Raw genomic sequence first — 26,406 nt, 5'->3', positions numbered from 1 at the left:
CACAGATGAGGTCCTTCATCTTACCCGTAGCTCTGCATTTTCTATTATGTATGCCTGTTATCAGTTAGTTTTATACGCTCTTCAAATGTCAACACTACCCTGTAAAACCTTTTGTCAGCATGAGCAAGGGCAACAGATCTCTGAGAGGACAATCACAACAGTACAATGAGGCATCAAAATGGGGCAGAGGCTTGAGGAATAAAAGAAGTCAACATTCTTTGAGTCTGACATAAAGTTAATGAAAAACACATATGCTTTGAATCAACATCCTCCACTTAGAAACCAGAGGAGCATTTTTTCTGACTGTAATGTATTGTGCTATCACTGGAGAGCATCCTGTAAACCAGCGACTGTCAGACTGAGAAAGAGAAGGCATGTGAATGACTGGATCAAAGGTTTCACCCTCACCATGTTCATGCTCCCACATCTTCAAACAGTTTCTCAATAGACACATTTCTTGTAAATGCTCTACTCTGGCAATGTGAAGTTCAGTTATGGCGGGAACACAAAATCATTCAGTGCATATACGGAGTTTCCCACACTTAAGAGAGTGACTCATCACCTGGCAGTGGTGGGGGAGGATTTGTGAATTTGAGGATGCTGTGTCACTAAATGAGCTCTGTGTTCACATTTCAAGTATGTGGTTGAAATTATTACAAAAATTATGCCTATTTGATCATTTGCTCTGATGTTGGCAGGTTGACTGGGTCAATGTCCGTCGTAATCCTTGGAAGACTGGTCATATTTCAAAAAGTCCTTTGAAATATTCATCATTGGCTCTAGCATCTGTTCAGTGAACCTTTAAGTTCAGTATATTTAGTCACAGAACAGCCTGAGCCGGTGATGTCAGCAAGAACGCTGCTGTCCCAGTTGCAAAATGAGAGTACTGCATCTCATGTGGAGTTTGGACTCCCGAAGTCCAAATTTAGAGCACTCTGTATAACTCACCAACGTTTTCCAGATGTTGGGGATGCAGACAGAGATGCTGTCTAGCTTATGCTGCTAGCTTATCAACACAGTCAGCTGTTGGAGGCAATTAAGGTACCTGAAAGACCTTGTCGCCCCCAGTTGCTGCAATTAGTTAATTACCCTTTGTTGGAGTCCTAAATTGGTCAATTCTGAAGACACAAGACACACATATTTTTAGATTCATTGTGGTTTACACTTTCTGAGGATTATTCTAGATGTCTATTGCAGAAAAGTCATAGATCTGCTTAGAAAGCATAAAAAAGATGATCCTTACGAGAGTCTGAGGATTTCTTGGCACACTTTGTGCCTTTAATACCAATCCATCATCATATGAATGTCACAGTCTATCTGAGTATCATTCCTGACTATGTGCGTCCCTTCACGGCCACAATTTACCATCTTCTAATGGCTACTTCCAGCGTGATATTGAACAATGCAGCTTTGGGATGTGGTAGAACGGGAGATTTGCAGCATGAACATGCAGCTGAAATTCTGTGATACAATCGTGTCAAGACGGACCAGAACCTCAAAAGATGGTTTCCAGCATCTTGTGGAATCCATGTTAGGGTTTTCGCTGGAATTTTTGCATTTCATTGCCAATAAAGCACGCTCTCTGAGTATGATTTGTAGGCCAGGCTATCTCTGTAACAACACAGTGTTTCATTAATAATGGTATGTTGTGACACATTTACCTTCATCAAACTCCTGTGATTTAGACACTATTTCGATTAACTGTTCAGCCCTACTCCATGCTAAACTCCGCTGCTAAACAGCAGTGCAATAAGGCGGTAAATGCTGCCTTCACATGTAATAAAAATGATGGCTATAGTTGTTTTGAAAACTGCACAAAGGGCTTCAGGACTTTATCTAAATTTAAATGTCAGCCCTCCTGTCCTCAGTGGTAATCTCACTCTGCCTTCATCATGAATCAACACTGACAAGCAGCAGTAAACAATTGTCACAGCCTTGACCAATATTCATCTTATTTGGGGTGGCATTCAGATAAGAGTCACTCTGGATCTGCCAACCATTATGCCTGGAGCCTTCTAATACTTAATTTATGAAGCTACATCGCACTATGCAAAGCAATACAGACTCATCATCATGGAAACAAAAAGGACAGCAGATGGTGTTTTCATTAAAGACTTCAAGCTGATAGAAGAATCAACCCAAATGACTTTGTTTGGGAGTCTCCAGTGCACTTATCATATTACATGAAGTTCTCGAACTGCCGGGAAAAAACACAAGGGCCAATGTCATGAAGGCTCACTGATACACAGGGGCTATCCGGTGTGTTTTGGAAATGCTACAGTGTTCCTGTTACACTGTACACAGTCATGAGAATGATCCCTCACTGGAGACTGGAGAGCTGAGCAAATAATACATCGGGGGTATTATGACCAATAATCCATGCACTGCTATAACAACCAGCAGTGAGAACACAGACATGGAGCATGACAAATGGCTGGCAGCTGGCACCAACAATCACCTGCAGACCCATGAATGATGTTCAGCGCCTAACTTATGATCATTACAGTTTAGCTAACACATTTTAGTTCACACATGTGTGCAGATGGAAGCTTTTTATTCTCCTCCAGACATCTCCTCTGAGCAACACACTCAGTCTGTTATACTTCTTTTTTAATAAGCTGTCACACACTGTATATTTCCCTCCTTGCAGTACAGGGTACACAATGCTGGTTTTGACACAGTTGAAGTTTTAGGATTACACAAGCTTGCACAGTGGAATATATGGAGCAGCTACTTTAATGGAACAAAACAACTTCAGTTTTTTTTTTTACATTTTGTTTCTTTTTCATCAGCTGACATTCAATCTGCCACAGTGAGGTTTTGATGTTGCTCGAGAAGGTAACAGCCAATGCTGAGTGCAGCAGGATTTTCACTGCCTTTAATGAGAAGCTAAATGTACCAATAGGGGTAGTAGTTTGCATTCTGTGCCTTTAATAGCCATCATTCTGCTCTGATGCACCCATGTGACAGCCACAGTTAGCTAGACAGTGCTTTGATTGGGGTGTGTGAGAACAAAACATCCGTTGTTTTTAAAGCCTAATAATAGCTGTGGTTAAAAAAAACTTTTTTTTTTTGCTGCTTCTTGTAAGTAGTATGGGTTTAGAAAAGTATAACAATGTGCTATTTAAAGTCATGATCTGCTAATCATACCACAAACGATAATACAATGACATCAAATGGATTAGAGAAACATGATTTCACAGGCTCTTAGAGAAATCTGATCTCTTGGTGATATGTACACAGGCTCCAGATGCAAGGTGGTCCAACAGGAGATAAAATCACATGTAGCAAAACATTCACAGATTCAAAATGATTAAAGTCCAGACTGAAGCAGCCTCTAGAAGTCTAAGAGGTTGGTTTTCACCTATGATCATTTCACTGTGTGTAGTAAAACCTGTCTCACATCTGAAATGTACAGAGAGTTCAACTGATCAGCTTCCTGATAATAATCTAAAGAGCACCTGTTTAAGAAGAACCCACAGTACACTGCCTGCTCATCATCAATCTGACTGACACAGTTAGCAGCTAGCTGGTGAACACAGTGAAGCATTGCACAGCTGAGGAACCAGTTACTTCCTTTACTTTCACAACTCAATAGTCAACAGTCAATATTGATATTTTGTATGTGATGTTGCATACATGTGCTGCATTACATGAATTTGCAATCTGCTATTTTTATTAAGCATACTCTTATTAATCCCATATGAATTTTAATGTGAAGCATAAAGCACCCATAAGACAAGAAACAGCCTGGATTGTAAACAGAATTTGAACTTGATTACATTTACATCACAACTTGCGATTTCTAGAGATGATATCCATGTGTCTGTGTGTGTGTGTGTGTGTCTGTGCGCGCGGTGTGTGTATCCTGGCCACAGCAGGGAGGTCTAGTGGAAAGAAATGCTGTGTATTGGCATTCTGCAAGTTGCAAGACTCTGGCTGTGTGGAATTGAGCAACATGAGAGTCTTACCAGAGGAAGTGGTGAAGTCTGACTCCAGGCAGCGGTGAGGAGCTGCTGAGCTCCCCGAGAGAAACACCTACAAAAACACACAGACATGTATACCTCAGTCAGACTAACAAGCAAGCAAGATGAAAATTACACTCAAGCCACAATACCAGTAGGTCCTCAAGACGGGTAGAAACGATTACAAACACGTTGCCATCATATTAAAAATGTACCCAAACACCTGAGTTGGTTTTAAAGTTTAAAAGCTTCATACTGTTGAGGCCAAAGACATTAAAAACACCTACAGTCCAGGTTTCTGCCTATGCTGTCATCTCTTCCTCGAAATCAAATGTCACTAGAGAAAAAAATTGAAGGAATCAAATACGTCACATCGAAGCGACAACAGTGAAACACCAATTACGCTGAGTCTGAGACAGGATGTAGTCAGAGAGCTACATCTGGCTAAGATGACCTATATGCAACGTTTCCCTCAACAAAGCAACTCCCACAGCGGCTTTAAAATGTGCTTAACCACTGGTGGTTGCCACATGTGGTTACGACCACAAATACTTCCCCCACACTGCAGTAAGGGTGGAGAAATCCCTTTTGGACCAGCAGCCCTGAAATGAGTCGATATATCTTTTTGTGCGTGTCAGCTCCTGAAGGAAGGAACGGCATTTATAGAGGAAAATGGCCATAAATAAAACAACTGTGACAAAACGTCATGTGCAGGAAAGCAGAAACAAAGGCTCAGGTTTGACTCAAAGTCTGGTTTTACCCAAAAAATAAATAAAAAAGTCACTGGTACTCATGTTCATGGTGAACATCTCAAGGGACAAAGGGGAAAAAACAGGAGGTGGTTTGATAATGATGAGATTGAGAAAGGAAAGCATTTGTTTGTGTCATTAATTCAGTGGCAGGACAGGACTGGTCATCTCCCTCCGACAGACGGTAATCACTTGTAATCAGACTTAATGGGCACTCTAATGGGAATGCTTTTCCTCCCTCCATGCTCTGTCTGTAGCACTCTTTTAACACACTTGTCCACACACAAACAAGCGTGCACATGCATGCGTGTGCGCATATTTACAACTCGTCTGGGGAATTTAACGCTGCACTTCCTGTCTGAAAGGGAATAATTGTTTGAATAACACTGTCTATCCATAACAATACAACATAAGCAAGTCCTAATTGTATGTAATGCTCATTTACATATTTTCTTGCTTCATATTCTCCTCAGGTCTAATTTGCAGGCATTCAATCATTTGCAGAAGCTGGTTACTCTGCCAAGTCTCGCCCGGTTGAACCTCACTTGTACCGAATCTCCTCCTGCGATTCATCATATTAAGTTACAACGCAGCCAAACACACAGTTCATGTTGCCCAGTGAAGGATAATTCTGGTTTATCACAACTTGGTTCTTATTTTCGTAGCTCTGACCATTATTTCTATTGCTCACGATGACACTGTACTCACCAAACTGAGTATAGATGGGCAAATGTGAGCCTGAAACCCACGCAGTCGGACAGTCAGAGGGGTGTAAACAACCCAACAGTTTAGTCACATTATCTAAACCACTTCAGGTCCTATTTTCCTGCCAGTGCAAAGCCAGTGGTAGCACAAATGCTGTTGCAATGCAGATTTTCTCTTGCTATCTCTTTTTGCACTTGTACTGATATTGTTTGATATTTTACTGACCCCAAGGGCTTGTGCCAGTATTTGTGGCATTACTGCGCATGTAAGCTTATATATATACACTCTCTATTCACTTCAATAAGCAACAACAATAACAAAGCACATTGCATATGCTAACAGTTATTGCACCTGTCATTAAGCATGTATAGAACACAAAATGATTAAACTGATTAAAATAATTATCAATTAATAGTTACAACAATCAGTCTGGATAATAATGAAATGTCATGCTTACAGATTACAGCAGTCATAGCCAACTTTCCCGTAAGATATTAAAATATTTTAAAACTAGAATCATCCTTGTATACCAGGTGGCATTAAATTACCATGATGGTGCAAAGTTACTCACAAAATAAACATGAAAGAAAGCTGAAAGAAAGACAGGCTTATAGCCAGATGGAAATTAATTGGACAGTAATTGTAGCTAGCTTAGCTAGTGTTGGCTGTATCTCTGTCATGTGTTCACTTGTGGTGATGACAAATAAGCAGACTGTCAAAACTTACAACAAAACTGAAGAACTGTAAGTATCACAGATTAATTGTGGCTACGCAAAACAAACACCAAACAGATACAAACTAATTTCTTTCTGGTTCTGCTCGAGCTTTCTGCCTCTTAGAAGGATGTTTTTCCCTGTCACAGTCACCTAGTGCTGCTCATGGTGGGATGTGTTGGGTCTCTCTCTGTAATTATAATAATCTAAAGAGTACGGTCTAGACCTGCTCTGTAGGAAAATTGCCTTGAGATAACTTCTGTTGTGATTCAGCGCCATATAAATAACATTGAACTGAACTGAACTGAAAGTTTTATTCCCATTTTAGTTCAACCTTATCACTGTGCTTTAACAGGACGCTTAAGAGACATGAAATAACTAACAACTACACTCCACCATGAGACCATGGTCATGATCATTTTTAAATGTAGTGTGGTTTGAAGATGCTCAGTTTTGGGAATGAAAACCACTCAGCTGAAGGGGAAAACATGCTACCACATTTAATTCATTTTAAGTAGCCTGAGTCGCAAAAAATGCTAAATTATGAATGATGCCACACTCATATTTTCTTCCTAAAAAGAGGTATCATTAGTACACAGCCATTCTAAATCACTGTTTTCAAGTGAAAATCTCCTTCACTCTAATGTTATCTATTGATCCATATGTGTCAGCAGATTGATGTTGACCTATTCTCTCTTCAGCCTTCTGCAATCCATTATCCTGTATTCAGCCAGATGATGATGTTAATTGACAGAAATGACTTTAACATACTGCAATATAACTAGCTATTTTTATCTTGTTAAATAAATGCATGTATGCATTTTGGTGGAGAAAGACACAAGGAAAAGGTTTATAAAAGAAAGAAAGTGTGTTTGTCTAGGACAGAGGCAGAGATTTGTGAAAAAAAGCACCCACTGATAGACTATGTTACTCAGTTTCCATGGTGATTTGAGTTATATTTGACAATGTGACGCACATTTTCAGTATCCACTTTTGCTGTTAGTCATCTTCATCTTTTCCAGTGCAGTGAGCTAAAAGTATGAATGGTTTACACTAAAGAAAAGTGAGATAAAATGTATTCAAGCCTGTGTCTGAGCCTGGGGAAAATCTAGAAAAGACGTTGCAGTGAGTGTTGACAAGCTAGACTGTAATGGTTGTAAATGGCAGAGTAGAGGCTAGGTAGGGAGGAGCTCCTCTTTAGTACTTTCCTCCAGGGGTGTGTCAAGTGGTCTGTGGGAAATGACTACAAGGCTTTCTTGTGCCTGCGATCCCAGCTTGCAAGTCCCCACTTCATGTTTCCAGTGTGATTAGTACTGTGTACTTAGCCTCCAATTACTCCACTATTGACTCCAAGAAATTAGTAATCATTATGAAACTTGCAGTGCACATACAAACTGATGTGAGCTCTAGAGTACATCTTTTAATTATATATTCAAAATTGTCACGACCATTAATGCGAGTTCTGATATTGTTGGCTTTTAAAGATCACATCATGAAGTGACAACATATAATGTGACATGACAACAAGCCAATAACAACATAGTTTTTTTTTTCATGCTGTTGTGTTTCTGTTCAGTCTGTTCATATTAGCTACAGTAGCTTCAGGGATGATTCCCCTATCACCTCTTCTGCTGCCAGAGGCGCCTTTACCCAGTGGTCTACAACAGCACAACCGCTGTTGTTGCTGGGTTGCAGGCACCTGATGTGCCTTTGTGTGTGTGTGGTGTGTTTTTTTTTTTTTTTTTTTGGAGGACTGGCTTAAACAGCACTGCAGGTTACAAAATGTTCAACTGTCCTAGATCACAGTGGCATTTTCTCTTTGGTCCAATCAGGCAAAAACTTTCACAGGAAGTACCTCTGTTGTGCACCATAAACAAGTGAAATGGAAGAATGTTGATTGTGAAACAAAGGAGAATATAATGGTGAAAACAGAGAGCATCGGGCTTGGGTTGTGACGTTATTAATTAGTTAGGTTAAGTGACTGGCAGGAGCTGACCATAACAGTGCTTGCCTTTAATCACTAAAAATCTAACATGTAACTCTGCTTTGCGTCACAATCTAAAGCCCAGTGCAGTCCAGTGCTATGGACTTTTTAAGTCTAACCATTGGTGTAGCTACCACACAGGTGCAAAACTTTGACCACAGGCTGCTCGTTTTCTTAGTTTGTCTCTGTAAATGAAAGTGAAATCTGCAGCCAAAGTGAACATGAACATGGGAAAAAAGAAAAGTGAGCAAGCTTTGAAGTAATAAATATGGTATTTATGTAGGACTGCATAGTGTACATAAATATGTAGGACAACAACATCTCCCCCAAGGTTTGTTTTGACTCACATTAATGAGTAGTCAGGGCAAACAGCTGCAATGAAAAATATCAAGGTACAGAAACAAAACTGACTTTAATCTGCTGCAGTGTAGATTGTTGTAGTGCCACTGTTATTTCACAACTAAAAACACTGTTCACTGTTTAAGACGATCTGAAAACTTTTTATTTAGTTTAGCTGAAGACTGGGGCAGATATGAAGTCAGTCAGTGAGCGCTCAGTTTCCATGGCAACTAGCACGGTTCAGAATGTTTAGAATCTCCAGGCTGTCCTTGTTGGTAAGTTACGATTACAGTGGCTAGTAGGTTGCTTGTTATTTATTCAAGTAATGATAAAACAATGAGAAATGAATGTGATGTCTGAAGCAGGGCAGTGATAAAATCCAAACAATCTTGATAATATCAGAATTAATATGTATCATTTCAGAGACCATAGATTATGAGTGTAAAATTATTATTGAAGTGGCTTAACATTTCAATTTAATAACCTGTATGCTGAACTTACTCTACATATTTGTATTTACTGTAATATATGCAGCTCACATTTGGCTTCATTATTTATTTTACTAAAGCACATGAAGTAGAGTAGAGTAGAGAGAAGGAAAAGCACCTTTTAATGTCAGTCATCTTAGACGGAAAGATGCAGAGACAGAGGATGACAATACAGAGAGAAGAGAGTCAGACAGATGAAGTGTGCATTCACAAATGGATGGAAGCCACTACTATCATCTGCAGGAAACTGCAAAAAAAAAAAAAAAAAAAAAAAAAGCCCCTCTCCACTGCCCCTGCGGCTGCCGCTGGACCTCAGTTAAGAATTTGCCCTGGTTACGATCGTGAGTCTGTTTATTTTTGGATTTTATTTTTACCAGTTTCATATCCTCCTCTGATTCTCAATGGGAAAAAAGACCAAAAAGATCCTGGGTTCTGATGGAGTAAAAATGGAACACTATTCTGCTGCCAGGTGTAAGGCTGGTGCATCAGTTAAGGTCAGTGATCTGGTGTGGGAAGAAAGTGGAGCACTTAAGGAAACAATGTGACCATGGGGAGAACCATCACTACCTCCCATATGTAAACCACAACACTATCTGGCTGTTAAGTAAGAGGCCTAAAAACCCGGGGGCATAATGGTTTGATCTTTGGTTCTGGGGTCAGAAAAAGAGAGTATTTCTTTATTTCTTTTATGTCAGCACTATGCAGTCACTGGGTTGTCACTCTTGCATGAGAAGGTTAGGTGTTGTAGATTTAATTGTGAATGGATAAAATTCCAGAGCATCACAAAAACACAAGACCACCTGTCAGGGGACCTTTACCTTCAAATGAGTGGAGCTAAAACACAGCACACAGGTTAAGATAACTCATATAACTACTTCAAGTCAAGGACCACTCTGAGCTGTCGGCACATGAGGATAAAGCTGCAACCACAATATGTCAAAGCTACAGTCAGTGCTAATTCTGCAAAGTGCTGAATACACCATGTGAATACAGCACATTACATAATCACAGTGAAGTTATCACACTTTACTATATTAAAAACTGAAGTATCCAACCACATTTTGACAAAAGGGGTCAAAGGTCATAGTTTTCAATTGGCAACCAATGCACTGTTTCATACGAGCTTTCTACCACACAATACACACTCCTGAAAAATGACCTGCAGAAGGCACGGCTGAAAGCTCTGTGGATTCCATTCATGTATCATTTCTGTGTTAAATTAAACTCAACTCGTGCTCAATTCATTCAATTCATGTGTCATTTGTGTATTCAAACTGTGTACCTTTTGCTGGAGATTCAATTCAGTGGATCATCTTCCAAAACAGCGTTTAAAAGTGTCCAACATTTGTGTATCAATTGTATGTCAAAAGAATCCCAACTCAAGGTCCCCTGATTTCAGAGTATCAGCGCATTCAACCCTATCACATGCTCCATTATCTGATAAAAGCCATGTGGTAGGGTTGAAAGCTCTGGAAAGTCAGTTAGTGGACTTTGAGTTGGGATGTTTAAAGATTCATGATTATTATAATATGATTTAGAGCAGTAATGGAGAGTAAACAATAAAACTGATTTTAAGGTTAAAAGAAACTATTATTTTTATTTGTAATAAAACTGTTGAATTTTTTTAATTATTATTTATAAATTAATCATTTAGGGCTCTATTTTCCTTAAATAGGAAAACACAAATGGGCTTGACCAGCGATTTGTTTTGCAAGTTTGATGACCACATGCACTGGTGCAAACCAGGCACAACCAGGTGCAGCACTGCACAAAGACAGGCTAAATATATTATTTGTAGGAGGAATACAGAATTAGCAGGTGGAATGAGGGCAAGCTTCAGTAATGACCAAATACATGAGCAAAATTAACATATATCACCCCAAATATGCTGTCAATGCTAAAATGAACAGACATGATACATGTTGGTGCAGCAGCTGCTGGAATATCAGCAAGGCTGGTTTCGGGTTGTGCAAACAATTAGCTTACAGGCTAAATCATTTAAATTCTGGGGTTCTTCTGCTGCTCTGCATATTTCTGAATAAAAACTGTGGCACTGACACGTCCCCTGCAGGAAACCAGAGCCTGGTAAAAAAAAAAACAAAAAAACTAAAATTTTCAATTTGATGTTGAAACAAAGTCAATTACAATCGAACACCAACTTTGTTAATTCCAATTTCTAAAATATGAAAATTTAGTCTTTTTCTCACTGTGTCATTGTAGACTGAATACTGCTTTTAGACAGTTGGTTGGATCAATCAGCACACTCCTTCATGTTTGGAGGGACTGCTCTGGGATAAAACCTCTAAGGGGAAAACACACAACAAATACTGAACTATATGGAAGACAGTCTGGAGATTTGTATTCAAAAGTAGCTGTGGTACCCCTGATGATTATTATTTCTCTGATGTACCTGGTTTTCCTGTATAAGCAAATGTATTATGTATGGGTCTTATGTCAGTGATCAGGTTGGTCCTTAGAGAATGGAAATGCTCCATAATTTAAAAATGATTTGAACTAATTCAATTTAATAATCGTTAATTATGTTTGTGTTGGCCTTCAGATTCAATGTATTATATAGTAGATCTGGACTAATGAGTATTAGTGTGGGTTAATAAATTATAATCATGAATTATGGAAAAACTGAAAAGCATGGCCATAATAACATTATATCAAATATCATTTTTAAGAGCAAGCAAAAAGAAAAGCTGTTACATAATTCTCAGCAATAAACTGTGTGTACATTGTCATTGTGTGTTTATATAATTGGTTTGTTTGCCTAACTTTATATAGGCGTAATTAAATGTAATTGTTATCTATGGTCTTGCTTTTGTATTTAAATAAATAATTGTGTAAATGTTGTCTTAATCAACAATGGAAATAATCATTGGTTGCAACTCTAGGACAGATTACAAGCATGGAGCAAATTATGTGTGTTATTATGCATGTGTGAGTGTGTGTGTTTCTGTAGAGCATAGTGGGAGATGTACAGGTTAGTACTGTGTGCATGTAAAGTAATGCGTCAGTGGGATGCTGTGGATAAGATTAGAAAAATGTCAACATTTCATGCATCTTTTGCCCTACTAACATCACTACCTTTCACAGCACACACACATACAAGCACACGCACACACCACACACACCACACACACACACACACCTCCCTCTCAGGCTGACAGTTGCAGCTTTTGCCTCTATGAGTGAGTGTGGGTCACATCAGGACAATGCACCGGCTCACAGACTCCGTTTGTGAGTTTTTTTTCCTCCTTTTTTTTCAGCCTCATGGACACTATTTCAGGGCCAGAATGAAAAAAAAAAAAAAAAAAAGGAGGGGGTGGGGCGGGATGGTTTGAAAAAAAAGAAGCCCTTTTCAAATTGATGACAGCAGTGGGCGCTGAGGGAAACCAGTGAAAGGAGTATATAAAGCAGCATCATAGCGTCTGCCTGTCTTCCCCCCCCTCCTCTCTCCCAACATCAAAAGCGTGTGCCCATCCTGAGCCGACAGAGCTCCAGATCGCTGCGGTGCATGCTGGGTAAGAGAGGACAACTCAGGACACATGCAGGGACTTTAAGGATACTGCAGTAAGCTGTTCACAATGAAAAAAAAGAGGGAAAAGATGCAGAGGGAAGGAGGACGGGAGGGGCGGTGAGGGGAGGGAAATGAGACAAAAATACTGGCAAGATCAGTGAAGGATGGAGGAATTCAACTTACATTTCATTTTGACAAATATGAAAATGTTTGATGCAGCTTTTCTCTATTTTAACTCTTCCTGTCATTACATGTGCATCAGTACACCGATAGGAAAATGCTATTATGTAAGGAGTCTAAAGGATTTGAAATGTATCATAAATAGTCTCATTTATTCTGAGGGGTGTGTTTAAAATTCTAAATGACCTAAAAATATATAATTATAAGGGCTGCAAATAGCAATTATCTTAATTATAAATGGACTTCTTAATTTGAAATGTTTTTTTCATATAGAGGGTTTAGATTTTTTTGATAAATTGTTAAATTAGAAAAGCAGGAGCCCTTTTTTGTGCTATCACAAAAAGAATTAGCGTTTTACAAATCTGAAACTGATTTAAACAGTGTTTAGTAGATCTGGTCCAGATCAGACAGATTCAGTTGGTTATTGATCTAGACTTGGTCTGATGCTGTTTACATGGGAAAAATTATCACTAGTTGCTAGATCTCTTATTTATACCTTTTTTTTGTTATAACCAACAACTGAATATATTTCATTATAATGATAAAATAAGAGTAATATAATTAAAATAGTAATAAATAAATCAAATCAAATGTTGAAAGAAAAATTACTTAAATGATTAATGATTATCTAAATTGTTGTCTTTTTACTCATTATTTCACAGAGATACACCTCATTAATAAACACTCTCGCTGGACAGATGTCACACTGTCAGCCTCAAAAAAAAAATAAATAAATAAATAAAATATGAAGGCAAATTTTATCAATATACTAATTTTGTAAAAGGTATTGTGTGTGTACAGCTGTGTGGATTTCATTGTTTTAGTCAATAACATCACAGAAGAATTGAACTGTAATCAACATCTGCAAAGATGCAAAATGTTGAAACATATCTGCAAAACATTCACTGACAATGTATTTCATTTGTTTTTCTACAGTCTTCACGGACATGGTTAACGTTTTTATTCTTACAATCAGGTAGCTCACTTGGTTAAGGTTAGGGAAAGTACAGCAATCATGTTTCCTCAAAAACAATTTGGCAAATCCATTTATTAAACTGAATTTTAAGGAGGCAATGGTTGACTCTACTCTGCTCTATAAAGCCATAGGGATTAATTAAAGGGACCTGCTATACTTGACCTTATTTTCTGTCATATATAATGTTACAATGTCAGACTTTCATAATAAACCTGGACAAAGTTTCAAATAAGGTGGTAGCCATATGTAAAAGGAATCCCTGTGAGATAAAAGCTCAGGTGATAAGCTGAGGTCAGCTCATCACAGATTTCTTTGTACAGTCTTTGTACAGTCATCCACTCCAAGCAGCAGCAGCTCCAGGCACACCCAAACAGTCTACTTTAGTAGCATTCTAAACATTTGATGCACTCCAGCATACAAATCATTGCCGGTGCAGGTTGGTGAAAGCAGAATAACATTTTACTAACGATGTTAGCTTTGGTATTTCCTGATAACAGATGTTTTCCACTTCAGTCGGCAATATACAAGGGTGTATATATATATTATATATATATATTATATATGGATTGTGATTGAAAGACTAAACCCACTGTTATGTCACACAATAAACAGGTAATGGGTGTAATATTAACTTAACATGTATGTTACTTGGTTTTAGTTGCAGGTATCTTAGTTTCACAGTTTGCTTTCAGAACTTTCAAATTAATTAGAGGATGAGGTGGAGCTCTCAAGCACTGGACTGCTCCCTCAGCCTCCGGAAGCTCAGCCAATTAGAAGAAAGTAGGGTTTTAATGAGGCCTCTTTAAAAATATAGAGCTGGAAATAAGTATAATAAGTCCCACTTAAGGTAGAGGTGGTGAGGACGGGTGACAGCAGGGGGGATGACGGGAGGCGTGTGTACACATATATATATCCATATCTATATCTATCTATCTATCTTTGTCTATATATATATATATGTGTGTCTGTGTGTGTGTGTGTGTGTGTAAACACTGTTAACAAAGCAGGACATAAATTACACATGCATTTAAAAAACAACCAACAAACATATAAGCACATTGTGCAGATGGTACAAGATAACTGAAAGTCATGCAAATGTGGTGGTTAAATTAAAAACATCTTTTGATGGTGGACTAAACATTTCACTACTAAAAATTACACAAAGAAAAGCAGTAAACAGTAAAGAACATGCAGAATGAACTTAGTGTGCTAATACTGATCTGAAAAAGAAGACATTAAGGAAAAAAGGAAAAGTGGATTTAAATCATTTTGGTATCTCTTTTATATCTTCCATTTGGCCTTGCTTACACAGCCTCTGTGCATTCCATCTAACCTGGGTCACACAGTTGTACCCTGGCAGTGTCATTAACACTGACCTTGCACGTTGTGCCAAATCTCCCTCCCCCAGCTTTCCTGCTGATATTAAACCGTCCAGCACCGCTATGAACACCACAGCTCTGACATAGAGGCATCTGCTGGATGGGACTATATGAAACCCTGACCCCTACACAACCTCTGTGTGTGTACAGCTGTATCTGAGGTGTGTTAGTGTGTGAATTAGTTTCACCAGAATTGCTGAGAGTGTATGCCTGAAGCAGACAAGGAGTGCTACAGAGAATACATGTTCACATAGAGTGTGTCAGCACTGATCAGCTGCCGCTGCTTCCCGCCAGATGTGACAGCGAGGCTGCCAGTGCCCAGACTGAGGCCAGGCCAGAGGGAGTCCCCCCTGCAGCCGGCCCACTGGATGGCACGTACCTGCTCTACACCCCACTCATCACAATCACACTATTAAAGGTGTTTCTAAACATAATCATATCAATGTCACATTAATTCTGAGACACTACTATCATTACTGAAAACAACTGAGGGTGAGATTAAGCCAACTGATGGCTTCTATCTCATACCACTGGATATGGATGGTGGACAAAATAACTATAGTACTACATCTAGCACGGCTTCTGTGGCTGCAACTGATGATTGTTTTCCAAATTGTTTAAACTGGTGATTAATTTGTTGATGTAGACTATTGAGTCTACATTTTGAAAACTGTCAAACAAAGCTATTTGTCATATTAAAGCTGGAACTAGAAAATGCTGTAGTCAGGAGTCATTTTTTGTTGATTGACTGATTCATTTATCAAACATTTGTTTCAGCACATTTGTTTGCACACTTAATTTCAGTTCATTAACTAGAGGTGAAGTGTGCATTTATTATTAGTAACTATTTGATAATCAATAAATTGTTAAAGACTTTTTAAAAGTGGCAAAATTCAATGGTTGCACCTCAAATGTCAGCATTTGCTGGTTTTCTCAGTTTACTGAGTAAACACTCAGTAAACTGAGAAAAGCTGGATAAAACAGGTTATTTCAAGACTTCAGCATGAATTCTGAAAAAATCTTTTCTGTAATGTAACAGCCCAAATGAGTGATTAAGAAAATAATCGACAGATTAATCAATAATGAACAGTAACAGTGCTTATACTTTTCATGTATATCAGCCCATCTGACTTGCTAAAGATAACCAACTGTTTCAGACTTGCACTGAAATACACTGATGCATTTTAAGACAATTATGAAAACATTAGAGACATACTGTGCTTCTTAATACAATGAATCAACCAAGATATTTGCTCATTGTCATCATGATCATTGATAATTGTAAATATGAAGTGGTAAACCGCATTAATGATGCCTTACAAAACCTAATAAGACCCACCTTAAAAGCTAACAACAACTAACAGTGAGTAAGATCTATCTATCCAAGGTAATCATGTGGTGACACTTGCTGCCAAGTCAAATATTTGTGCACCTCAACCACCCACAAATGTTGGAGTCCGAACTGTCTCTGTTGACTCTTTAGTGGTCAAATAACAATGAAGTGGTGCATTAAAAAAATCTTAATCTCATTTTTCTACTCTCAGAAAGCCTGTTAGTTCACTTCAACTCTGCTGATGAAAACACTTAGATTTGCATTTGCATGCTTAGCCTTTAACTGACATGCAAATGTTAACCTATAACAAATTCAGCCAAGACTGCTTAGATGCACTGTATTCATCTGTACATTGACATCTTTTGATATGAGAGGTCTCAGTATGTTTCAAGTGAAAAAGTTTTGTGACTAAACACATCGAAAGCCAAAGTGTTTATTTAGGTTGTGTGTGTGTGTTGGGGGGTGGGGGTGGGGGTGGGGGGTGTCATAAAGGTGGATTTATTTAAGATTTATTCATACAAATAGGCATAACAATACACACTGTCATTCTCCTCTCAAAGGCATTCATGGAATTGCACTCAGTTATTCACATGAAGAGTGACAGAAGTAGTTGTGTGAGGAATGAAAAGAGAGCTTTCAGAGCAAACTACAACTCCTGCCTGCTTTCACACCTCCACACACCTGACTAATCAGTGTAGGAAATGTGTGTGATTGTTGGATTGTAGATTTTCAAAAGTTACAAAAATTGCCAGATGCAGTCCTCCATTTCTGACCTAGGAGGGTTGTGGGTCTCAGATGCTGTCTGGAAAATACTACATACTACATAATATGCCGGGGCATCTGTGTGTCATCACACAGTATACCTTGCAGTGATGTGGATATTGCACTTGGCCATAATGCGATTTCAATAATATTTCGATTAATTGCTCAGCCCTTGCACAGACACACTGAGTGACTGCACAGAGCGCTTGTATAAAGGATTACTGTACGCCTGAACTGCATATGAAGATTTTTCAAACTGCTTATCCTAGACAAGACCTTCAGCAAAGCCTTATCTATTATTCAGAGCAATATGTAAACACAGTCCATGAAGGCACAATGTGCATTACACACTATCCCAGCAATAACACTGTGTATTCTGGCAATAACATGGCACTGCCCTGAAAATGAGACTGGAAACCTATCTTGTAATTCGCTACCATTATGTGGCTGTTTGTGTGCAGCCTCTGACTTTGAAAGAACAAACTGCTTGATGGCAGCTTTGCATGAGGGAGGGATTTGCTGGCTTGACACAACAACAGTACTGATTTGCAGGAGGTGACCTTTGCACCATTTACATTTAAAGTCCAGGGACTGTAAATGCTAAAGTGTAATTGTAAGACCTAATTTAATCTATTCATCTAAGCCATAATTGTTGTTATACCGAGGGCAATAAAACTACACATAGACACATTAAAACTGCTGTGATGGTCTCAACATGTACCAAAGCCTATTCATAGAACACACCGCACTGTAAAAGCTCGTCTTTGCTAGAAAGTCTTTTACATAGTTTTAGAACAACTTTTATCCTCATTAGTTGGTAATTCAACTCTTCCAGCAATATTCCAGGTCCCACCATAAAGATAATATATAGCATAGGAAGTGAGCTACACACTCTGGATCTAAATTCAGACAGCTATAAACCAGTAAAGGCTGGGTCTGGGTGGCTTTCCCTCCCACTGGCTTTGCAGCACTGCCCAGTTCCCTACAGTAAACACTAGGTTTTCCCAGACAGACAGGCAGGGAGGCAGCCAGGCCTGGGAAGGGAAGGATGAAGGCGAGATGAGTGCCAGGCTGCTAGTACCATGGCAAGGTATTGGATGAACAAGATGTTTCTTGGCAGATATGCAGGAAGCTGTTTGCTGAAGCATTCCAGGCAGTAAAATCCAAAAGACGTACAAGAAAACAAAGAGAAAGAGGAAAAAACAAGTCAAATTGAAACGAGAAACTCATGTGGAGAACATCTTGCTAAGAAAGAAAACAAGAGCTTCTAAATGTAACTCAATAAGGGAAAGTAATGTGCACTAACTTGATCCAACGCAATGTGTCTTCCTAATAAGGCTGCTCTGACAGTGAAATGGTTTGCAATGGGTGTAAAGGACTGCCTAACTGCAAATAGGTCAGTAATGGGCACCCTAGGATTTTCTCCAAAACTATTCCTCTGATTTGTCGGTTTCCACGTCCCTGGGGCAGAAACCTGGATACCACACTGGCGCGCGCTCTAGCTAGGAATCCTGCCAGGTTTTAGGAGGAACACACACACACACACACACACACACACACACACAAACACAAACACACACACATGCACACAGTAAGTTTAAACGCTAACATTACACAACATTATATGCATGTGGAACACAGTGGATGGCTAAATGCGTGGGGCATTTACATCCAGACAGACCCCCAGCATCCAGGCATTCGCAGCATATATACAAGCCTATAAACATGCTGCTGTCACACTGGGCTAAACCAGAGGCTGAATTCTTTGGATTCTGGATCCATAAAGATTCAGCAGGTGGTCAGCTTTTTCTGTATACACTCAGCTCATCTCCACCCAACAGCTGGGACCACAAGGCCCCGTAAGATTGATTTCTCTGACCCTAAACAGCATACAGCTTTTCCCAACAGCTGGATAGGGAACATCCACAACTCTGAATAGTTAAAGCAGTTCATCCACTGATATAACACACTCCTGTTCTCTAGTGAAAAATTATTAAAGGATAATTCCAGTGTATTACAAATCTATATGGTAGTTCTGACCATAATTTCTACCAGTAATAACAGGATTGTGCACATCAAGGTAAAAGAGATCTGGAAACATGGTAACATCACTAAGAAGTAGTTCAACAAGGGTTAGCCAAACTTATTTGGAAGAAAAATCCAGCCTGCAAATCCATCCCCATTCACAGCTGCCACCAAGCGCTGTTGTTTACTCGCAGTCAACGACTGCACACAAATTATAACTCAAACTGTCTGTTGCAAATACATAATTTTCAGAATGACCTTGTACAACTTTGACCAACTGTACACACAGATGTACAATGAATGATTAACAGTGACATGTCTGATGTACTAAAGAACTGTTTTTACCGGCATTTTTAATAGTAACATTTTGTGATAGGTGGATCCACACACACAGGGTGGAATATTTTGTGTCAAATTCAACTCTGGCCACTTTATCATGCAGATCTGCACTGCTGACCAATAGCAAACTGTCCTGACTGTGCTGACCTCTACAGGAACAGAGGCCAAAGCAAAGGAAGCTATCGCTGCATATTAGCTGTGTTGCTTCATCCACTCTGACAGAACTGCTCCACAAAATAGGCACAATTACAGTTATGAGACTTGACTCAAACAGACAAATGTGTCTCTTAAATAAATTATTAGCCTGTTGTCCAGAGAGTGACTGGGCTGGCTTGTGTGTTAGTGGTTAGCTTGACCAGCTAGTTCAGGAACTACACCTGACCAAGCTTCCAGCAACACCTATTTTACCACTTTCTGTTATGGCCTGGCCCTCATTGCCAAATTAAGTGGTTAAATTGCTGGTTTGTTTATAACCTGTCTCATTATCTGACTGCTTTTTAGTGCCACCATTTACATGTTGTGATATTAGCAACAACCGCAGTACATTTGGTGAGTACATTATCATTACATTAGGAATAATGGACCAGAGCTACAACAATAAAACCACTGTACTTTAAAGACAAATAAATTAAGGACAGTGGATATCTATTTTTAGTGTGTAGGGAAGTATTATGACAGTATCAGCTTCTAGCAAATTATATGGTGGATTACATCTGTGGTGTTATTCATCTGCCTCAGTCTATTTCTGTCCTGGCCATTGTCCTCTTTAGATTACCTCTAGGTGTTCACATGCAATGAAGCTGTGACAAACAAAACGAGCAAAACACACCTGGTAACTTAGATAGAAATGGGATGTGTTCCAAGACTAACATTCCAGTTCTACATGACAATAATCAAGACCTGTTGTCTTGATTATTACATCAATCTACTAATCTTTCTCATGTATCAGGGTCTACAGCACAATAAACTCATAGTCATAGCGTAAGCTGAGTGAACACTGAGTCTGTGATTTAAAGGTCAATGGACATCTTGACATCCCATGCTTGATGAACATTGTTGAAACAATATTTGCAAGTACCCTAGATAATGTAAAAGTCTGACTTTTTAAATCAAATATAATCTAATCTTAACCCAGATACCTAAATGCCTTTTGACCTGCCAGTCATTAAATCAGTGCTTATTTGGAAAGTGATAAGTGGGACGGTCTTGAATAAATAAAAAAAGTACTGACGACTGAAGTAGATGCTGTCAATCCAAAAACACACCGCTCTGGAGTCAAGGACAAGCTTCTCTCTTTTTGCATACTTATCAAAATATCAAAGTGATGTAGAGGAGTTGGATCTTTTTCAAAACAAAGATAAGTGTGTGACTGACAGGTGCATGAGTAAATGTGTCTTTGTGTCATTGTTTTGGACCGTGCTAAATGAAAGGCAAGTGAAGCAAAGCAAAGTTTGCAAATACAAGCAAGTCGAATTTAAGGGTTCCTCTCCAACATACAGACAACTATGCAATCCAGGCCTACAGGATTTACTTAGAATTACTGCCTGTTGAGGGTTTGACCACTCCTGCCTTCAACAGTGTTTTCCATTGAAAATCTGCCCTCCAATCCTGCAGAGAAATTAAGAATTTAAAACCACCAGTAAATCAGTGAACTGAAAATAAACTCTATTGAATGTCTTTAAAACAAACAAACAAACAAACAAAAAAAGAAACTAGAATTACAGCCTTGTGGTTGTATGCCCACGCCAAGCAGTAAGATTACAGTTAAGTAGTGTGTGGATTCTTGAGTTATGGCCAAAAACCTGTTTTGTGCGGTCACAGTTACGTTGACCTTTGACCACTAAAATCTTTATCATTTCATGTTTGAGTCCAAGTGCACATTTCTGTGCAAAAAAATGCAAGGCAATTCCCTCAAGGCGGTCTTGAGTCCAAGTGAACATTTATACCAAATTTGAAGAAATTCCCTCCTTCCATGTTCATTTCTGGTGTGGAGGCATAAAAAGCAGAGACAGTGGGAGGTGAAATCTCTTTCTAGTGTCAGACGTTTTCATGTTTCACAACTGTCACAACAGCAGAAGACCTGGATTATAAACCATTCATTGCTGCAATTTACCGCACAGAGTAAAGCATCCTGGATAAAGACTTGATATTCAAACTCATTGTGTGTCAAAGAACCACACCCGTCCCCTGAGTTCTCCTTCTTCTCCACCCCCCATAAACGCAGACTCGCATCACCATGGAAACTGACACCAACAACTGGCTGAGGAGGAAAATGGCGGAATAGAGTGCGTCTGATAAATGTAACATAAAACATCCATCCAGTCCATCAAATTTTGAATGAAAAAAATAATAATTTTCAGAGCTGTTAAGCTCTGTAAGCTGCAAGCAGCTAAAAAGCCTATTGCCATGGAAACAAAGTGCACATCACACAAATGGCTTTCTGCTATCAACTTAAAATATAAAGTTTGCATGCTAAAGTTTACACTTATTTGAAAAAATGCCGTGAATAGTTACAACATATTTTATAGGAAAAGGAAGGAACAGCAGGTTTTATCAGAGCAGCAGCTTCAGCCCATACTGTCAGCTAAGGACAGGCACAGCACTTCTGTCAACACACAGTATTCAGTCTCCCACAGGTAAAATATAATTTGGTTCCCATGCAGATTGTCCACTGCATCACCCCGAAAATGGAGAAATGAAGTTGGAAAAAGTTGCATGAGAACATAATGTGAATGACCAGAAAAAGAAGACAACAGATCAAAACTAGAAAAGAAGAAAATAATTCTCTGTTCTCTTTGTTCTTAGTTGTCATGTTGTTTCTTGAGATGGATGACCACCCTCAAACCAAAGCTGCATACCGGAGAAAAGTAATTTAATTGATTTTGTCCGAGTAAAATACTGGTGAAGTATTAATAGTACTCTATGGATGTTTCTTTGCACTTTTTTCCAATTCAGCCTGGGTGCAAGGGAGCAACACTGAATCCAGCTCTATTAATACATCGTATTACCACCAACAACTGTTGACTTCTTAACAGATGTGAATACAAACTGACCATCAACTAAACCCATTCTGAACAGCAACTGTCCGATGACAGCTAAGCAATCGTACAGGCTTTGGATTTCTCCACATCCTGAATACATGTGTATGGAGATGTGCTCACACCAGCAGCTCTGTCCTGCTCTACTGGATTTGTGGAATTTCCCACTCAAGATAGTGATATATCTTTAATGCTCATTCTCAAAAATATTTCAGTGTCTTCTACATGTTTTTTAGTATGAAATCATGTATGTACCCATCAAATGCATATTTGAAACCACTCTTACAAGGTGCTCATTCTAAAACGAGTGAGTTGGTAATGTTAAAATACCAGCTGGAGGCACCATTTTTAATCAGTTGATGGAGCTGATATTAGCTAAATTATGTAGCTATGTGCAGCTAATAAAATCAGCCAGTGACAATTTTAATTTCAGCTGGCAAAATCAATGATCAATGAGAAGCTGCTTTTGTATACAGTAAATCTGTCTGAAATCAAGGATGCAAAAATTTCTATGAATTTCAATGGTAAATCTGCAGCTATGATCAGTGTAAGCTGTATATGCGCCATCTGAGTGTGGAAAACCTGACAGGATTAACAACACGAACTAAGAGGGCAGAGCTTAGCAAATGCATGCATGTGCTGGTGTTATAATTACATTGACAAACGCATCAAATATTGTTTAGCATTGTCACTAATGGCCAGAAACTGTGTCCCTCTGATTCTATCAAGAGTTAAATGAAAGCAGAGAAGACACACACTGTGATTTGGCACTGTTGCTGCATGACTGTGGAAACATATTAGGAACACAGTGGTGGTATTTAATGAGCTATACACACCTCCATTCCCAACAACAAATGTGTATGTGTATTATGACATGTGCAAGCAACTTACAAAAGGTGAAGTACTAAGATGAGATCACAGTTTGAGCCACATCTGGCAACAACATCTGTGCAACTCCTGAGCATTTGACCTCCGGCAAAGTACAGAAATAGACCACGATACACAGTCTACCCCTATCTGTGTCAGTGTTACCAACTTATTCATTCTCACCACCTTGGAGCCTTTAGCCATCATTCACAGAGACAAAAAAGAACATATCATGGAACAATAACGGAAAAAAAAAAAAAACGCAGAGATGTGATATCAGATAACAACTCAGAGATCTGGTTGAAAAACTACAAATGGTTTGTGTCCCTCTTTGTATCTCCAGTGCTTTACTTGAAGACAGACAAACATGTCCTATTGGCACTGTAGCAGGTCAAACTGAAATGTGCACCATATGGCTGCACACATATGACTGGGGGAAAAAAGCTTCAGTCCTGGATACAATAACAGGCTAAGGGAAGGTTACTGTGTAAAATGTCATCATCCAGTCAGGGCAGCTGCCTCGCTGGGGGAAAAAAAGCAGCACAGTAACTGGATGACTAATGTTGGTCCCATCACTGCAGTGCATTTCCACAACTGCTAGAAAGTGGATCTGGTTCTTCGCATATTTAAAAGCTGTCATCACCAATATCTTCATCTCTGGTTAATGAATATATGTAAACACACATATAAGATGTGGGTTTTCAAAAGCACATTAAGTGGAGATTGTTTTGGGCGGTTTCTCTACATTCATATAACCAGCATATCGAAATCAATAGAATTGGATTCTGAGAAAATATTTTTTTGAGAAAACTGCCAATGCAACAACAAAACAATGCTTTTTTTCTCAAATGCTAAACCCTGTCCAAACACAAGTAGCCATACAGGCTTTATCTTTGGACCTATGCTGTACTTTGGTATTCTGTTACTAGGTACTTTTTGTCTCTTTGAACAGTTTTTGATGCTTGCAGCTACCCCCACACCCAGCCAGGGAAATGATTTAACAATAAACTGGCAGTAATGGATGGGCCTACACGTGACCATGTCACCGGCCACATGTTTGAATCCTCCTTGTAATATAAGAATGCAGAGTCATATAATCTGTACAACAATCTTAAAACAAGATCGAATAAATAAAAAAAAAAACTGGTAATATCGTAATCTTCTGTTAATTTTCTGTCATATCTCATGAAAAGAAGACTGTCATGGGCGGTTATAGAAGAAAGGTGAGCAAAAACGCCTGATGACTGACTCACTTAATTGTATTGATTTAAATTAACCTTAGCCTGTTGGCATGCTAACAGCTGCTAAGTAGCACTGACAACAAAGTACAGCTGAGGCTGATGGGAATGGCATTAATTTTGCAGGTATTTGGTCATAAACGAAAGTACTGGAATATAAAAAGTTTGACCAGTTATTACGACTGAAGGGAGCATCAATGTGTGCCAAATTTGATCACAACCTATCCAATAGCTTTCAAGACACTTCACTCAAAACCACAAATGTAAACCTCAAAGTGATGCATGACAAAAAAAATCATGGGATCACCAAGGTTTTTCACTCTTTGGAAGCCATGAATGCTTGTAGTCACGCTCACTGGGCACTTTATTGGAAGCGGCACACTAATAGTGGGTAGGTCCACCCTTTGCTCTCAAAACAGCCTCAGTTCTTCATGGCATGGATTCTACGATGTTCTAAGATGTTGGAGACACACCTCTGAAATTCAGGTCCACATTGAAATGATTACACCACGTAACATCTGCAAACTTGTCAGTTGCACATTCATCCCACATCCCAAAAGTTGCGATGATTTGGATCTGATGACTGGGGAAGCCACTGAAGTATAATGAACTTGTTGTCTCGTTCATGACACCAGTTTGAGAACTTTTGCTTTGTGAGATGGTTCATTATTGTGCTGGAAATAGCCTTAGAAGATGGTAAAGTGTGAGCACAAAGGAATGGACGGCAACAATACTCAGATTGGTATTAAAGGGCCCAAACTGCCAAGAAAAAAAAAAAACAATGCCACATCATTACACCACCAGCAGCAGACTGGACTGTTAATACACGGCAGGTTGGGTCCATGGGTTCATGCAGTTGATGCCAAACTCTGACCTTAGCATCTGTGTGGCTTAGCAGAAATCCAGATTCATCAGACTGATCAGAGTGGAACCTGATGTTGTAGCCCATCCACCTCAAGACTTAATGTGTTATGCATTCTGGGATTATTTTCTGGTCCCCACAGAGTTACCATAGCCTTTCTGTCAGTTCCAACCAGTCTGCCCATTTTCCTCTGACCTCTCTCATTAACAAGGCATTTCCATATGCAAAACTGCCGCTCACTGGATGTTTTTTGTCATCAACAATCATGCCACGGTCAAAGACACTGAGATTACATTCATACATCATAGTTTATATATATATATATATATGTATAACACGGTGGAGCTCATTTTTATATGTATGCTATGCTGAGCCTGAGAAACAATCACCTCACATTTATACATTTATGATCCGTTCACTTACCACTCACATACCAAATGTGAAAAAAGGAGAGGGTGTACACTCGGCCCCAAATTAAAACCATGAAAACACAATAGGAAAAGACACACGTTGAAATCAATGAGCTCCACCGTGTTATTAGAAAGCTTCCTCTCCCTCTTTGCCCACGGCTTAATTTAAAGGGAATGACAACACTTCTTTCCCCCTCTCGCCTGCCTACAGGCCTACACAACATGTGCATACTTGGTTTGATTGTGACGCCAGAGACTCTGGGATCGAAGCATTTGGAAAATAGTTCACAATATGTCTCTCTGCCTTATTCATCCTTTCTTTCCCTCTTTCCCTCGGCCTCGCTATCTCCTCCTTTCCCCCTTCTTTCCCTGCTTTCCCAGCTTTCAAATCTTGAAAGCAATCCAGCTTTCAAGCAGCACATATTTTGGCAGGCGCCTTGCTTTTCCCCCCAAGTACTGTATCCACATTCTGCTTTTTTTGTGCTGCTTTTGTTTTTGAGAGAACCCTTGGCATTAATAGACAGACTG

The 26,406-nt window shown here is 39.1% G+C and overlaps 1 protein-coding gene across 9 annotated transcripts in view; it reads right to left on the bottom strand.

The window, feature by feature from the left end:
- thrb (thyroid hormone receptor beta) overlaps positions 1-26,406 on the bottom strand; it is a 104,961-nt gene that overhangs the window by 38,260 nt on the left and 40,295 nt on the right. For 5 of the 9 annotated variants that reach the window (XM_018701238.2, XM_051078860.1, XM_018701236.2 and 2 more), the window contains one exon: positions 3,972-4,038. The exons of 2 other annotated variants lie outside the window; for them this stretch is intronic. The gene's annotated coding sequence lies outside the window, so the exon portion shown is untranslated. Of the gene's footprint in view, positions 1-3,971; positions 4,039-4,252; positions 4,519-26,406 lie in introns of those variants that run through there. 2 more of the 9 variants (XM_018701237.2, XM_018701240.2) reach the window with 1 other exon arrangement.

This window comes from Lates calcarifer, linkage group LG3, assembly GCF_001640805.2.
Source record: "Lates calcarifer isolate ASB-BC8 linkage group LG3, TLL_Latcal_v3, whole genome shotgun sequence".
NCBI lineage: Eukaryota > Metazoa > Chordata > Actinopteri > Centropomidae > Lates > Lates calcarifer.
Note: the sequence above shows the minus strand (reverse complement) of the source record. Positions and strands in the feature narration are given on the sequence as shown.